The following is a 15606-nucleotide window of genomic DNA, read 5'->3' on the forward strand; positions in this document are numbered from 1 at the left end:
GAACCATTGCGCCGGCATATACCGAGCGCAGTACACTCGGGTATAGTCGGGCAGGCTCGGCTCCTCTCGCGGTCACGTCCTGTGCGTCCTGTACGTCCTTTACGCGAGAGGAGCCGAGCCTGCCCGACTATACCCGAGTGTACTGCGCTCGGTATATCCTGGCACAGTGGTTCAAACACATCGCGGGAATCAGTGATCGAGCGGGGAGGACACCACGATGGCCGCAGAAGGACGCCGGACTGGACAAGGCCGCCTATGGACGCCGGGCAGGACGCGATGGACGACGGGCAAGACACCGACGAGGGGCATCCAAACTGTCAGGCCCCATACACACGGGAGGATTTATCCGCGGATACGGTCCAGCGGACCGTTTCCGCGGATAAATCCTCTCGAGGATTTCAGCAGATTTCTCTGCGATGGAGTGTACTCACCATCGCATTGAAATCCGCGCCAAAATCCTCTGGCGATGACGTGTCGCGCCGTCGCCGCGTCATAATCGAGGATTTCAGCAGATTTTAATGCGATGGAGTGTACTCACCATCGCATTGAAATCCGCGCCGAAATCCTCTGGCAATGACGTGTCGCCGCGATTATGACGCGGCGACGTGCGCGACGCTGTCATATAAGGAATTCCACGCATGCGTCGAATCATTACGACGCATGCGGGGGATCCCTTCGGACGGATGGATCCGGTGAGTCTGTACAGACCAGCGGATCCATCTGTTGGGATGGACTCCAGCAGATGGATTTGTTCTGCATGTCAGCAAATATCCGATCTGCTGGAATCCATCCCAGGGGAGATATATCCGCGGAAACAGATCCGCTGGCGTGTACACACCATAGGATCTATCCGCTGAAACCCATTTGCTGGGATTTATCTGCGGATGGATTCTATGGTGTGTACGGGGCCTAACTGTTTTATTTTTTTCCCAGAAATTTTCCATCAAGTTCGGGGGTGCGCGCTATACGCCGGGGCACGTTATAGCAAGATAAATACGGTAACCCCCAATGCCTCATTTCAGATATTTATAGAAGTCCATGCAGAATGAGGACCAACCAATTTTTTAACGTATAAAACTGAAGTATGCAGCTGTGTACAATAAATTGTATGTACTTAACAGGTAAACTGCAAACACTTTACAAACACTGGGCCATATTCTTGTAGAAAGTAGGCGGGCGGCGCGTAAGCCATTTAGACTCCGCCGCCCCAACCTACAGGAGCAAGTGCTGTATTCCCGAAACACTTGCTCCTTAGTTTGGGGCGGCGTAGTGTAATTGGCCCGGCGTATCCCCGCGTATATCCAAGGGGGCGGCTTGTATTTAAATTAAGCGCGCCCCCAATTCGAACGAACTGCGCATGTGCCGGGCTTAAAATAGCCCAGTGCGCATGCTTCAGTTCTCGGTGTAAAACATCAATGACGCCGACGTGTGCGTCGTTGGCGTAAAGTCGTATTCGCGGACGACTTAGTAAAACGACGTACCCGACGGGAAAACACGACGCGGACCCGACGCCATACTTAACATGGCCTACGTGGGACTGGCGTAAGGTTACCCCTCATATAGCAGGGGTAACCTTACGCCTACGCTAGCGACGGTTACGCGACGCGATTTTGTTCGTGAATCAGCGTATCAGGCTCATTTGCATAAACAAATGAGACCTGAACGTAAACGCCACCTAGCGGCCAGCGGAGTAATTACATTTAAGATCCGACAGTGTAAGTGACTTACACATGTCGGATCTTAAGCGTATCTATGCGAAAATGATTCTAAGAATCACTCGCATAGATACGCGGCCCAAAAAAGAGAGATACGATGGAGTATCCTGAGATACTCCGTCGTAACTCTACTCAGAATATGGCCCACTACCCTTATTTCATTGGTCAAAAGTCGCATCATCCATGATTAAGTGTAAATCATGCGGCTCCAACTGCGACTCTATAAGGTGTTCACAAGACTGTCCTTTGGTATTAAAGTGGGTAGAAGCTGCCTTGGTTGACTCATAGAGAATGCTGCCCAGCAGAAGTCAGATCCTGCCAACTTGTCTGCATCTTGAGACAGCCTCCAGGCATACAGTGGCAGTGCACACGTCAGCACACCTGCCACACCGTCCAAGCTAGCAAAGCTGTCATTTATAGTCTACCAGGATGCCTGGGGCAGCATTTGCCTATATATTTTTTTAAGTTAGCCTTTAAAAATTATATAGAAATCAGACTATGAGTCTTTTACCCATACCTATAATGAGTACAAAGCTAATTTAGGTTGCACCTAGAGCATATGGATGACATCTATTCTCTTATATTATTGAAAAGGGGACTTTGCATTTTATGAGTAAATTCAGAAATCTCATTAAAGGGAATGCGTTTTGTACACATTTTCTTTAATGAATATGTTGGGAACAGAATATTAAATGTTTTAAAATATATAAAAACAAAACAAAAAAACACACAAATATACCATCTATTTTGCATATATACCATGTGCATTTAGCAGGTGGCGCTCTGGAGTCGGCAGACTACAAGTGGTCTGTATTTGTTTGCCTCTGTGCTTTAAACAAAGGGGTTTATTTACTAAAACTGGAGAGTGAAAAACCTTGTGCAGCTGTGTATGATAGGCAATCAGCTTCTAACTTGTTCAATTAAAGCGGAGTTCCACCCAAAAATGTAACTTCCGCTAATCGGAATCCCCCCCCCCTCCTCTGCAATGCTATATCTTGGCTTAGGCCAACAAGTCCCAGGCCTAGGGCAGCACTTTGCTGGGGGCAGCACGAAAAGAGTCCCCATGGCTTGCGCTACACTTTTAGTGTAGTGCCAGTCTTGGGGCGGAATGGGCCGGGAGGCAAATCAGTCTAGTGCCCCCATAAAGCGACCGCACTACTGCCGGTATAATAATACTGGCAGGGCCACCATCAGGGGGGTGGGGTCAGCCCATACACACGGAGGAATTAGGGCGGACACCCCAACCAATGAGTTGTTGTGTGGGCGGGCGGCGTTCCGCAACTGGAGGGGGGGTGGCTTTGTGTCGCTTCTAGTTTTGACTGTCCTATCATAACAGAGGACCTCCCACCTGAGTTCTCAGCTAGAGAGAGACAGATGCCATGTCGGGAGGCTAAAAACTGTCAAAAAGTCAGCTGATGGGCGCCATAGCAAAACAGGAAGTAAATCCCTGCAAATTAGGGGACCTTACTGCCCCCCCCCCCCCAAGGCCCTCAGAACTAGTGTCTCCACTGGAAAATGTCAGGGTGGGTCTTAAATGGGTGTGTGGCCTTGATGGGAAGGGGTGGGTCATATTCAAATTAGGGGGTGCACGAGTTTCGTCAGGCCTAAGGCAGCACAAAACCTAAATACACCACTGCCCCTCCGATGTCACATTTGGCACCTTTCAGGGGGGAGGAGGGAGCAGATACCTGTGTAATACAGGTATTTTCTCCCACTTCTGGGCATAGATCACTGCAGTGATCGTGGGGACCAACGTCACGTCCGGCGCCTACTCCCCCCCCCCCAGCTGTCTTCTGGGAGACACACAGGTCCCAGAAGACAGCAGGGACCAGTGGGATCACGCAGCACGACTCGCGGATGCGCATTAGGGAAACAGGAAGTGAAGTCGTAAAGCTTCACTTACTGATTCCCTTCCCGAAGATGGCGGCGGCAGCACCCAAGAGCCGATTGACAGATCGGCCTCGGCTGCCAACATCACGGGGCGCCCTGGACAGGTAAGTGTCCATATATTTATTTGGAGCTGCTGAATTTTAATATTTATTTTTTCGGCAGAACTCCGCGTTAAGTGCTGACAATAAAACATGGAAGCTGATTGGTTTATATGCAGAGCTGCTCCAGATTTTTCACTCTCCAATTTTAGTAAATTAGCCCCAAAGTGTCATTTGAGTCTGTGCTGCTTAGATTTGGAATCAGACTATACACAAAGCTCTGTAAGAGGAAAGACACAGCTTCTATCATACGACTTTGTTTAACCCCCCTGGCGGTATTCCCGAGTCTGACTTGGGGTGAGATTTTTGGGGTACGATCGGTAACCCCGAGTCAGACTCAGGCTCGCCTCGCAGCATCCACAGACAGTGTTTACTTACCTTGTCCCTGGATCCAGCGATGCCACCGCGCTGTGTGAGCGAGCGGAACCTCACTCAATTCACACAGTGCCTCTGTGTGCCACCGATCTCCGTTCCCTGCGACGTTAAGACGCACGGGAGCGGAGAACGGCGCCAAATTCAAAAAAGTAAATAAACACAATACATACAGTATACTGTAATCTTAGAGATTACAGTACTGTATGTAAAAAATACACACCCCCCTTGTCCCTAGTGGTCTGCCCAGTGTCCTACATGTACTTTTATATAATAAAAACTGTTCTTTCTGCCTGCAAACTGTAGATTGTCCATAGCAACCAAAAGTGTCCCTTTATGTCAAAAATAGTTTTAGAGCAGCTAGAAAACAGCGATAATAAATTATAATCACTTGCAGAATTGAGCAATAGCGATTTGTGGGGAAATTCGTCATAAAAAAAAAAAAATAATGACAGCGACAATTCTGCAACTGAGCAAATTTCAGTGAGTTTGAGTTGATTACATTATTGAATAATTTTTATTATAATTATATTATTATTTGTTATAATTATTTATAATTATTTATTATATTATAATTTATAATTTTGTTTTTAAAAAAATGTCATACCTGGGATGCCTATTAGACTCTTGTTTGGTCAGATTTAAGTGAGTCATTCCTAAAAATTACAGGCCTACAGTATAAAACGCCAAATTTCCTTGCAAATAATGGTACCGCTTTCAGCACCTTTTTTCTGAAAGAATCATACCGCCAGGGAGGTTAAACTTGTAAACACTCCAAAAAGAATTTAGGTTGGACTTGATGGACTTTTTTCAACCTCACCTACTATGAAACTTTGTAATGAAATTTACCAAACTTTACCAAAGTTTCTCTTTGAGATAATTTTTTCATTATTTAACAATGTAGCCTATTTTGTAGTACGTTATTTCTACTACACTTTTGTAGCGGCCTGCTACTTTTTAGCCGGCGCTGCTTTAAATTTAGTGGGTAGTCTGACTCAGACTGTATGATTCTTTCCAAATTTTGGGCCTCTGTTCCAGCCATGGCTGTACTGTGAGTGACTACTATTGTTGTCTGGGGCAGGGCCGGCCCTATGCTGGGACCGGGTGGTACCATGGGTACCAGGCAGCACTTTTAGGGGGGCAGCATATTTTTTGTGCTATAAATATATATATTTTTTTTCTTTTTGCTATAATAAATATCCCCAAAATTTAGAAAAATTAACTATTTTCTTCAGTTTAGGCCAATATGTATTCTTCTACATATTTCTGGTACCAAAAAAAAAACCACACAATTAGCGTACATTGATTAGTTTGCGCAAAAGACATTGTGGCCACCGGCAATTCACAGGTCCCTTTATACTGCTGGATACATGTATAGAGCCGTGGCAGGTCCTTTTATACGCCTATATGCATGTATAGAGCCATGACAGGCCCTCTTTATACATCTATAGAGCCATGACAGGCCCTCGTTATACTCCTTTATACATGTATAGAGCCATGACAAGTACTCTTTATAGTCCTATATACATTTATAGAGCCATGGCAGGTCCTCTTTATACTAATATATACATTTATAGAGCCATGACAGGTCCTCTTTATACTCCTATACATGTATAGAGCAATGACAGGCCCTCGTTATACTCCTGTATACATGTATAGAGCCATGACAAGTACTCTTTATAGTCCTATATACATTTATAGAGCCATGACAGGTCCTCTTGATATTCCTTTACATGTAAAGAGTAATGACAGGTCCTCTATATACATGTATAGAGCCATGACAGGTCCTCTTTATACATCTATAGAGCCATGACAGGCCCTCGTTATACTCCTTTATACATGTATACAGCCATGTCAAGTACTCTTTATAGTCCTATATACATTTATAGAGCCATGACAGGTCCTCTTTATACTCCTATACATGTATAGAGCAATGACAGGTCCTCTTTATACTCCTTTATACATGTATAGAGCCATGACGGGTCCCCTTTAGTTATCATGATATAAAATAATGAATGTGGGGGCCTTTTGTTTGGCGTGATTTTTTTTCTGGGGGGGGCAGCATTTCATTCTTGGTCCCAGGCAGCACAATGTCTTGGGCCGGCACTGGTCTGGGGTGGCGTTACCTTGATGTTGTCCGGGCAGTGAATATGTTCATACTGGCATACAACTCTATGTTAACTATGATAGGTACCTTAAACTTTAAATATGTTACATTTTTGATGTGTTGGCCATCCATCTGCTGTGAACAAGTACAACAACTACGAGATTGAACACAGATCAAGAGGTTGCTCTTGACCTCCTGAAACTTTTGTAACAGTTTGTATAAGTAACCGCGTTTGGCTTGCAAGTGCGCAGGAGATTAATATTAACAGTAAAACAAATGTAAAAGCTATTTATTCAGGGCAAGGTAAGAGGGTGAGAAACAAACACACTGTTCACGGAATGTACAAGCAGGAGAATACAAATGTCTGTTATGGACTAATAAGACAATAAAATAGGTAAATTAAAATTGCTAAAAACCTTAAAGTGGATGTAAACCCAAAAATTGTTTATTTTTATTTTGCTGTCACAATGTAGAGTAAAAGATTTCCTATCATCTGTGCCCAGTCTTGCCACAAAGAGTTAATCCAGCTCTGAGCAATCCTCTTTTCTTTTTTCAGTGAGATAAACGGACATACAGGAGAAAACTTTTGTCCGTTCTTCCCCCTTGCTGTGAGTGACAGGTTATTTACATATCTCATTCACTAGCCTAAGACAGGCATTATTTTTTAATTCCCACCCCCACTCCTTTTCTGAAGTCATGTGGTTACTTTTCTGGATTTTGACTGGATGTTAGTGATCATAGCAGAATTTAGTGTAATTAATACATAGGACAAAATGCGTGTTGACAAGGGGAGTGTAGAGGTGGGCAGGGAGTCTACTGACATCACGTCTCCACCCACCAAGCTCCAGACAACAGATCCACCCACAGAATCTGCAGTTTTTCAGTTCTTAGAATAGACAGAGGGGAGACATTTGACAGGTAAGGATACATGCAGGAGGCGTGTATATCCGTATAGATCAGCACTATGGCAGTAGTTTAAAAAGGATGAGAGTGGGTTTACATCCACTTTAAGGATTCAGCCACCCAAAACGAATAGGATTCAGTAGATGTTGGCCAGTTGAATGATAGGAAAGGTCTCCATTGTTTAGATCCTAGGTTTCTTACCTGATACAGACATTTTTAAATTGTAATCTCTCCCTTTGAAATTATTATTATTAATATTATTATGATATAGGATTTATATAGCGCCAGTTTGCGCAGGGCTTTACAATATAAAGGGGGAGAGCACACATAAAATACAGTGGAACCTTGGTTTACGAGTAACACGGTTAACGAGCGTTTTGAAAGAAGGGCAACTTTTTTTTTTCAAATCCTGAATCCCGCAAAACAAGCAGAATTCATGCTAATGGGGTGTGCAGTACCGCATTTGGCCAGAGGTGCTGCAGCGCCAGTGACACACGGAACGGTTCGGAGCCGCTCGGAAATACTCAGAAATACTCCATTCCCGGGTGTTTCCAAGCCTTTCCGAGGGTTTCCAAGATCAGCCGAGCTGTCACCGAGTATTTCCCAGGCTCTCTGGCGCCCCCCACATCTGGCCACATGCGATATTGCAAGCCATAGAAGTCAATGCAGAATTAATTGGGGTAGATTCACATAGAAGATACGACAGGCATATCTCCAGATATGCCGTCGTATCTCTGAGTGTGCGGGGTCGTATCTATGCGCCTGATTCAGAGAATCAGTTACGCATAGATTTCCCTAAGATCCGACCGGCGTAAGTGTCGTATCTTAGGCTGCATATTTACGCTGGCCGCTAGGTGGCGATTCCGTATATTTACGCGTAGAATATGCAAATGAGCTAGATACGCCGATTCAGAAACGTACGTCCGGCCGGCGCATTTTTTTACGTTGTTTACGTTAGGCTTTTTTTGGCGTATAGTTACCCCTGCTATATGAGGCGTATACTATGTTAAGTATGGCCGTCGTTCCCACGTCGAGTTTTGAAAATTTTACGTTGTTTGCGTAAGTCGTTCGCGAATAGGGCTGGATGTAATTTACGTACTCGTCGAAAGCAATGACGATTTGCGGCGGAATTTCGAGCATGCGCACTGGGATTTTTTCACGAACGGTGGTGTCAAATACGCGGTGTCACAGTTAATATACATAAAACACGCCCACATCATCCACATTTGAATTAGGCGGGCTTACGCCGACACAGATACGTTACGCAGCCGTAACTAAGGGCGCAAGTTGTTTCTGAATGCAGAACTTGCGCCCTAAATTACGGTGGCGTAACGTATCTGAGATACGTTACGCCGGGCGGATAGATAGACCATTCTATCTGAATCTAGCCCATTGTCTTTATTTTCATTGACTTCTATGGGGAAACTCGCTTTGATATGCAAGTGCTTTGGATTACAAGCATTCTCCTGGAACGGATTAAGCTCGTAATCCAAGGTTCCACTGTACAATTCAATACAGAAGGAATAAGAGGGCCCTGTTCATGGAGTTTACAATTTTAAATATATTCAATTCTAAAGATTTGAATATATTTTAAACCAGTGCCTGTTACCCGAAGGCCGGTCAACAACCAGCCCAGGTGAGGATAGTGCTGGATCCCTGGACAGGTAAGTGTTCTTTTATTAACAGTCAGCAGATACAGTGGGAGAGATTTACTAAAACTGGTGCCCTCCCAATCTGGTGCAGCTGTGCATGGTATCCAATCAGCTTCTAACTTCAGCTTGTTCAATTAAGCTTTGGCAATAAAACCTGGAAGGTGATTGGTCTCCATTCAGAGCTGCACCCGATTTTGCACTCTTCAGCTTAAGGCCTCATTCACACCTGAGCATAGCGTTTTCAGGCAGAAAGTCGTGCAATTTTACCGCAATTTGGCCGAAATTTTTGCTGTGTTTTTTACAGGTCTAAAGGTCACCAATGTAAAAAGCAGAAAAAACGCCCAAATCTGCCTAAAAAAAAGTCCCAGAACTTGTTTGAGCTTCAGGCCTTTAATGCTGCGTACACACGACCGTTTTTCGGGTTGTAAAAAATATATATTTTTTTAACGTCATTAAAAATGACCGTGGGCGGGCTCCAGAGCATTTTTCACAATGTAAAAAATGACCATTAAAAATTTCGAACATGCTCTAATTTTTTACGACGTTTTTAACGTTGTGGTTTTTAACATTGTAAAAAATGGTCGTGTGTGGGCTTTAACGACGTGAAAAAAACGTACATGCTCAGAAGCAAGTTATGAGACGGGAGCGCTCGTTCTGGTAAAACTAGCGTTCGTAATGGAGTAAGCACATTCATCACGCTGTAACAGACAGAAAAGCGCAAATCTTCTTTTACTAACACAAAATCAGCTAAAGCAGCCCCAAGGGTGGCGTTATCCGCATGGAACTTCCCCTTTATAGTGCCGTCGTACGTGTTGTACGTCACCGCGCTTTGCTAGAGCATTTTTTTTTCACGATGGTGTGTAGGCAAGGTCGTTTTAACGATCGGGTTGAAAAAAACGTTGCTTTTTCTAGACCATTAAAAACTTAATTTTTTACAACCCGAAAAACAGTCGTGTGTACGCGGCATTAGAGCTTCTGGCTTCAGACGTTATGGAGTGGAGATGTGAATTATCTACATAGAGAATAATGGATTTTTTCCCCTCCAGCGTTTTGTAGCTTCAGGCATCAAGCTACAAAACGCTCAGGTGTGAATGGGGTCTTAGACCCCTTTCACACTGAGGAGTTTTTCAGGCGGTACAGCGCTAAAAATAGCGCTGCTATACCGCCTTAAAAACTCCTGCCCAGCAACCTCAGTGTGAAAGCCGGAGGGCTTTCACACTGAGGCGATGCGCTGGCAGGAGAGAAAAAAATCTCCTGCAAGCAGCATCTTTGGAGCGGTGAGAGGAGCGGCGTGTATACTGCTCCTTCACCGCTCCTTCCCATTTAAAACAATGGGAAACTGCGGTAATACCGCCCGCAATGCGCCTCTGCAGAGGCGCATTGCGGGCGGTATTAACCCTTTATGGGCCGCTAGTGAGGGTTAACACAGCACCGCTAGCGGCTGAATCTGGCGGCAAATCTGACGATATAGAGCTGCTATTTTTAGCGGCGCTATACCACCACCGCGCCTCCCGCCCCAGTGTGAAAGGGGCCTTAAGGCTGGATTAACACCTATGCATTTTTTTTTTGCAGATTTGCACTACAGAACGCATTCCATAGGAAACCATGTTAAATGAACTGCAGTGCAAATCTGCAAAATGCAAAAAGCACTAAAACTGGTGTGAATCCAGCCTAAGTTGGCCATAAACCATACAATTTTCTTATTCAATTTTCTTTAGATTTACCTTCATCTGTGTAGTACAAGGGCCTGCCTGATTACACACAAATTGAAAGTGTTTAGATTTGACCTCATTTTATATGGTTTTGGTAAATCTGAAGGAAATCTATAGAAGAAAATTGTATAATGTATGGCCAGCCTTAGAAAATCATCCCCAGTATTTGCAGCTGCTGACTTTTTTTCATACAGCTTGAACCATCCACTTTAACTGCTTGTCTACCGCCCGCTGTCATATGACGGCGGGACGAAGACTCTCTCGTTCTGGGCAGACGTCATATGACGGCGGGACGAAGACTCTCTCGTTCTGGGCAGACGTCATATGACGGCGGGACGAAGACTCTCTCGTTCTGGGCAGACGTCATATGACCGTTGCGCCTCTCCCCGAGCCAACTAGGGGGCTCACCGCGTCACTGGGAACATGATGCACATGCCCGTGCGCCCGCGGTCGTCCGCCGCCACCCGCGATTGCCCAGTAAGGCCTGCCGTAACCACACGACTTGCTGGAGATAATTTTTTTGCCGAGGAAACCGGTCGTGTGTACCATTTCGTTTGAGGAAACTGTTGAGAACTCGCGAGCCAAAAAAGAGAGCATCGTTCTCTATTTCCTCGACGGGGAATGGAGAAAATTGGCTTGTGAGTTCCTCGACAGCCTGACAAGAACTTGACGAGGGAAAACAATGTGTTTCGCCCGTCGAGTTTCTCGTCGTGTGTACGAGGCTTCACTGAGCAGGACCGTGGATCTGTGTGTATAAACACAAAGATCCACGTCCTGTCAGGGAGAGGAGACCGATGATGTGTCACTTGTACCGATCGGTCTCCTACCCCAGTCAGTCCCTTCCCCCCACAGTAAGAATCACTCCCTAGGGAACACATTTAACCCCTTGATCCCCCCTAGTGCTAACCCCTTCCCTGCCATTCACATTGATACAGTAATCAGTGCATTTTTATAGCACGGTTCGCTGTATAAATGTTAATGGTCCCAAAAATGTGTCAAAAGTGTCCGATGTGTCCACCGCAATATCGCAGTCATGATAAAAATCGCAGATTGCCGCCATTACTAGTAAAAAATAAATAAATAATAAAAATGCTATAAAACTATCCCCTATTTTGTAGCCGCTATAACTTTTGCGCAAACCAATCAATATACGCTTATTGCGATTTTTTTTTACCAAAAATACGTATTGGCCTAAACTGAGATTTTTTTTAAAAAAAATTGATATTTATTATAGCAAAAAGTACAAAATATTGTGTTTTTTTTTTTTTAAACTTGTCCCTCTTCTTTTGTTTATAGCGCAATAAATAAAAACCGCAGAGGTGATCAAATACCACCAAAAGAAAGATTTATTTGTGGGGAAAAAATTATAAACATTTCATATTAGTACAGCGTTGCATGACCGCGCAATTATCATTCAAAGTGTGACAGCGCTGAAAGCTGAAAAATGGCTTGGGCAGAAAGGGGGTAAAAGTGTCCTGTAGGCAAGTGGTTAAACATAAACCTTGTCATAGCGATTCTGTAAGTATTTATAAATGCAGCAGGAAGAGTGAGACTTCCCTTAAAGCAGCAGGAAGAGCGAGCAGAGTCGGAGACTTACCACAGAAGACCTGTAAAGATGAGAGAAGCTGATAGCTCGATTGCATCTACAAAATCCCAAGACGCTGTTTTAGGCTGGATTCACACCTATGCAGTTTTAGTGCTTTTTGCTTTTTGCATATTTGCTCTACAGAACGTGTTCCATAGGAAACCATGTAAAATGGACTGTAGTGCAAATCTGCAAAAAGCAAAAAGCACTAAAACTGCATAGGTGTGAATCCAGCCTAAGCCTTGGTTCACGTTGCTGTTACTTTGAAATCGCGCTACTTCACTTGATTTCAAAGTCGCAAGGTCAGCGCGATTTCAGGTGCTACTTGAAAGACATCTGTGCACAGGGCCGATCCGCCCTATGGGCTCACTATGCAAGCCGCTTAGGACCCCACAAAGCTGCGGAGGGCCCCCCAAATTACTAGAGGCACCGCCTGGTGAGAAGGCATTTTCGGCCCCTCACCCCGCTTCTCAATTCGCTGGCTGCATAGGAGAAGAGGTAAGAAGCCAGCTCCCCCAGCTTATCACTTCTGACAGCAGAACACCCCCACTTCTCAACTTTAATGTTCAATGTGACATGTCAATATCGGCAGAGCAAGCCCCCCCCCCGCCCCACGCGCTCTTCTCAACTTTAATGTGACATGTCATTTTCGGCAGCCCCCCCATGCTTCTCAACTTTAATCTGACATGTCGTCCTTGCCTTCTAGCGGGTGGGGGGTCCGATCGGGACCCCCCCCCCCCCCCCCCGCTGTGTGCGGCGGGCGGATTCCCGCGGGGAGGCGATCGGGTCGACGGCGAGGCTATTCGTTTATAGCCGTCGTCGCGATCGCTCCCCGGAAGCTGAAGAACTGGGGAGAGCCGTGTGTAAACCACGGCTTCCCCGTGCTTCAATGTGGCGACGTATCGATCGAGTCATGCCTTTTTATAGGGAGACTCGATTGATGACGTCAGTCCTACAGCACACCCCCCCTACAGTTGTAAACACACAAAAAACAGAAAAAATATTGCGCAAACCAAAATAAGTGTGTCACAGCTGCGTCTCAAAAATGCTATACAACATCAAACGAATATAAAGTAAAAAGGAGGAGTCGCGCTTCAATTATTAGCGCGACTCCTCCTTTTTACTTTATAGTTGTAAACACACACTAGGTGAACCCTACCCTAACCACAGCGCCCCCTGTGGTTAACTCCAAAACTGCAACTGTCATTTTCACAATAAACAATGCAATTTAAATGCATTTTTTGCTGTGAAAATGACAATGGTCCCAAAAATGTGTCAAAATTGTCCGAAGTGTCCGCCATAATGTCGCAGTCACGAAAAAAATCACTGATCGCCGCCATTAGTAGTAAAAAAAAAAATAATAATAAAACTATCCCCTATTTTGTAAACACTATACATTTTGCACAAACCAATCGATAAACACTTATTGCGATATTTTTTACCAAAAATATGTAGAAGAATACGTATCGGCCTAAACTCAGGAAAAAAAATGTTTTTATATATGTGTAAACACGGCTTCCCCGTGCTTCACTGTGGCGACGTATCGATCGAGTCATGCCTTTTTATAGGGGAGACTCGATTGATGACGTCAGTCCTACAGCCACACCCCCCTACAGTTGTAAACACACAAAAAACAGAAAAAATATTGCGCAAACCAAAATAAGTGTGTCACAGCTGCGTCTCAAAAATGCTATACAACATCAAACGAATATAAAGTAAAAAGGAGGAGTCGCGCTTCAATTAATTAGCGCGACTCCTCCTTTTTACTTTATAGTTGTAAACACACACTAGGTGAACCCTAACTCCTACAGCGCCCCCTGTGGTTAACTCCAAAACGGCAACTGTCATTTTCACAATAAACAATGCAATTTAAATGCATTTTTTGCTGTGAAAATGACAATGGTCCCAAAAATGTGTCAAAATTGTCTGAAGTGTCCGCCATAATGTCGCAGTCACGAAAAAAATCACTGATCGCCGCCATTAGTAGTAAAAAAAAAAATAATAATAAAACTATCCCCTATTTTGTAAACACTATACATTTTGCACAAACCAATCGATAAACACTTATTGCGATATTTTTTACCAAAAATATGTAGAAGAATACGTATCGGCCTAAACTCAGGAAAAAAAATGTTTTTATATATGTTTTTGGGGGATATTTATTATAGCAAAAAGTAAAAAATATTGCATTTTTTTCAAAATTGTTGCTCTATTTTTGTTTATAGCGCAAAAAATTAAAACCACAGAGGTGTTCAAATACCACCAAAAGAAAGCTCTATTTGTGGGGAAAAAAGGACGCCAATATTGTTTGGGAGCCACGTCGCACGACCGCGCAATTGTCTGTTAAAGCGACGCAGTGCCGAATTGTAAAAACGCCTTTGGGCATTTAGCAGCATATTGGTCCGGGGCTTAAGTGGTTAATGTGACATGTCATTTTGCTTAGGGCCCCAGGGAGGTCAGGATCGGCACTGTCTGTGCGGCTTTATGCACAGACGCCTATTGAAGTCGCACCCGAAAGCGGCAAAAGTAGTGCAGGAACTTTTTTTGCAAATCAACGTGGCGCCGCACAATCTGTGTCGCACTGATTGGAACAGTGCCATTGCCTCCAATAGACTGCGACTTGTCAATGCAATTTGATCTCTCAAATCGCATGACAAATCGCTCCATCGTGAACCTAGGCAACGTAATCATGTTATCTGGAGCAGGGTAAGATATACACGTCCTGTGATTTGCGGCGGGAGCAGTATGGCAAAGATTAATGTCTCAAGAGCCAGTTTGGCGTTATCTGTTCCTAAATCCTGCAATGTATATATCAGACTTGGAGGTTAGGTGCCCTCCTGTGTACTGCTGCGTACTGCTGAATCAGCAAAATCCCAGAGCAAAGTGGCAGCACGCCGCCACAAAAATCCCCATTATTTAAGGGAAACTATTTTTTATCTGTGTTTCTAAAAAAGCATTTGCGAAGATAACCCTCAAACATGTACATCCATTCTTATGTCAGCATTATAGTAGATTAAGTATTTAGCAATACGAGACGCTGTAGGATAATGAGGATTTAAAGCTTACAGAGTTTTTAAGCACAGTGTTAAAATCACTAAATGTTCCAAATGCTCAGAAAATGTTAAGGACCCTCTGCTAGTGACAAAAGAGGTAGATAGATCATGCCTAGGGAACATTTCAGGATTACCTGTTCTTGTCAATGTCCTTTAGCGCAGAGCTTCAGTAGCGTGCCATAACAGCTGGAAGAATAAGGGTCGGCAATGTGTGCAATGGGTTGGTAGGAAAAGTAGGCTGGGACAGACAGAGCAGGCAGGGTGGGGAGAGGGAGAGCACACAGAAAATTAGGAAACTTAGGAAGTCAAAGGAGGAGAACTAAATAGAAAAAGGGACAAGGTTTTCTGAGGCTTTTAAGAAGAATAAGGACATTTTAAAGGGTGAAAAAAAAAAGAATAAATTGTTAATGAGTACATGCAGAATTGCCGACCAGGCTTTATTTTGCCACTTTTTGTTTACAAGTTTAACCACTTGCTTACTGGGCACATATACCCCCCTCCTGCCCAGGTGAAATTTCA

The 15606-nt window shown here is 44.3% G+C and overlaps 1 protein-coding gene across 1 annotated transcript in view; it reads right to left on the reverse strand.

Annotated features, from left to right (window-relative positions):
* CDC42EP1 (CDC42 effector protein 1) overlaps positions 1-15308 on the reverse strand; it is an 81315-nt gene extending 66007 nt beyond the window's left edge. The window contains exon 1 of the mRNA XM_040359415.1: positions 15222-15308. The gene's annotated coding sequence lies outside the window, so the exon portion shown is untranslated. The remainder of the gene's footprint in view (positions 1-15221) is intronic.
* Positions 15309-15606: the final 298 nt, after the last annotated feature.

Source organism: Rana temporaria, chromosome 7, assembly GCF_905171775.1.
Source record: "Rana temporaria chromosome 7, aRanTem1.1, whole genome shotgun sequence".
In the NCBI taxonomy this organism is placed as follows: Eukaryota; Metazoa; Chordata; class Amphibia; order Anura; family Ranidae; genus Rana; species Rana temporaria.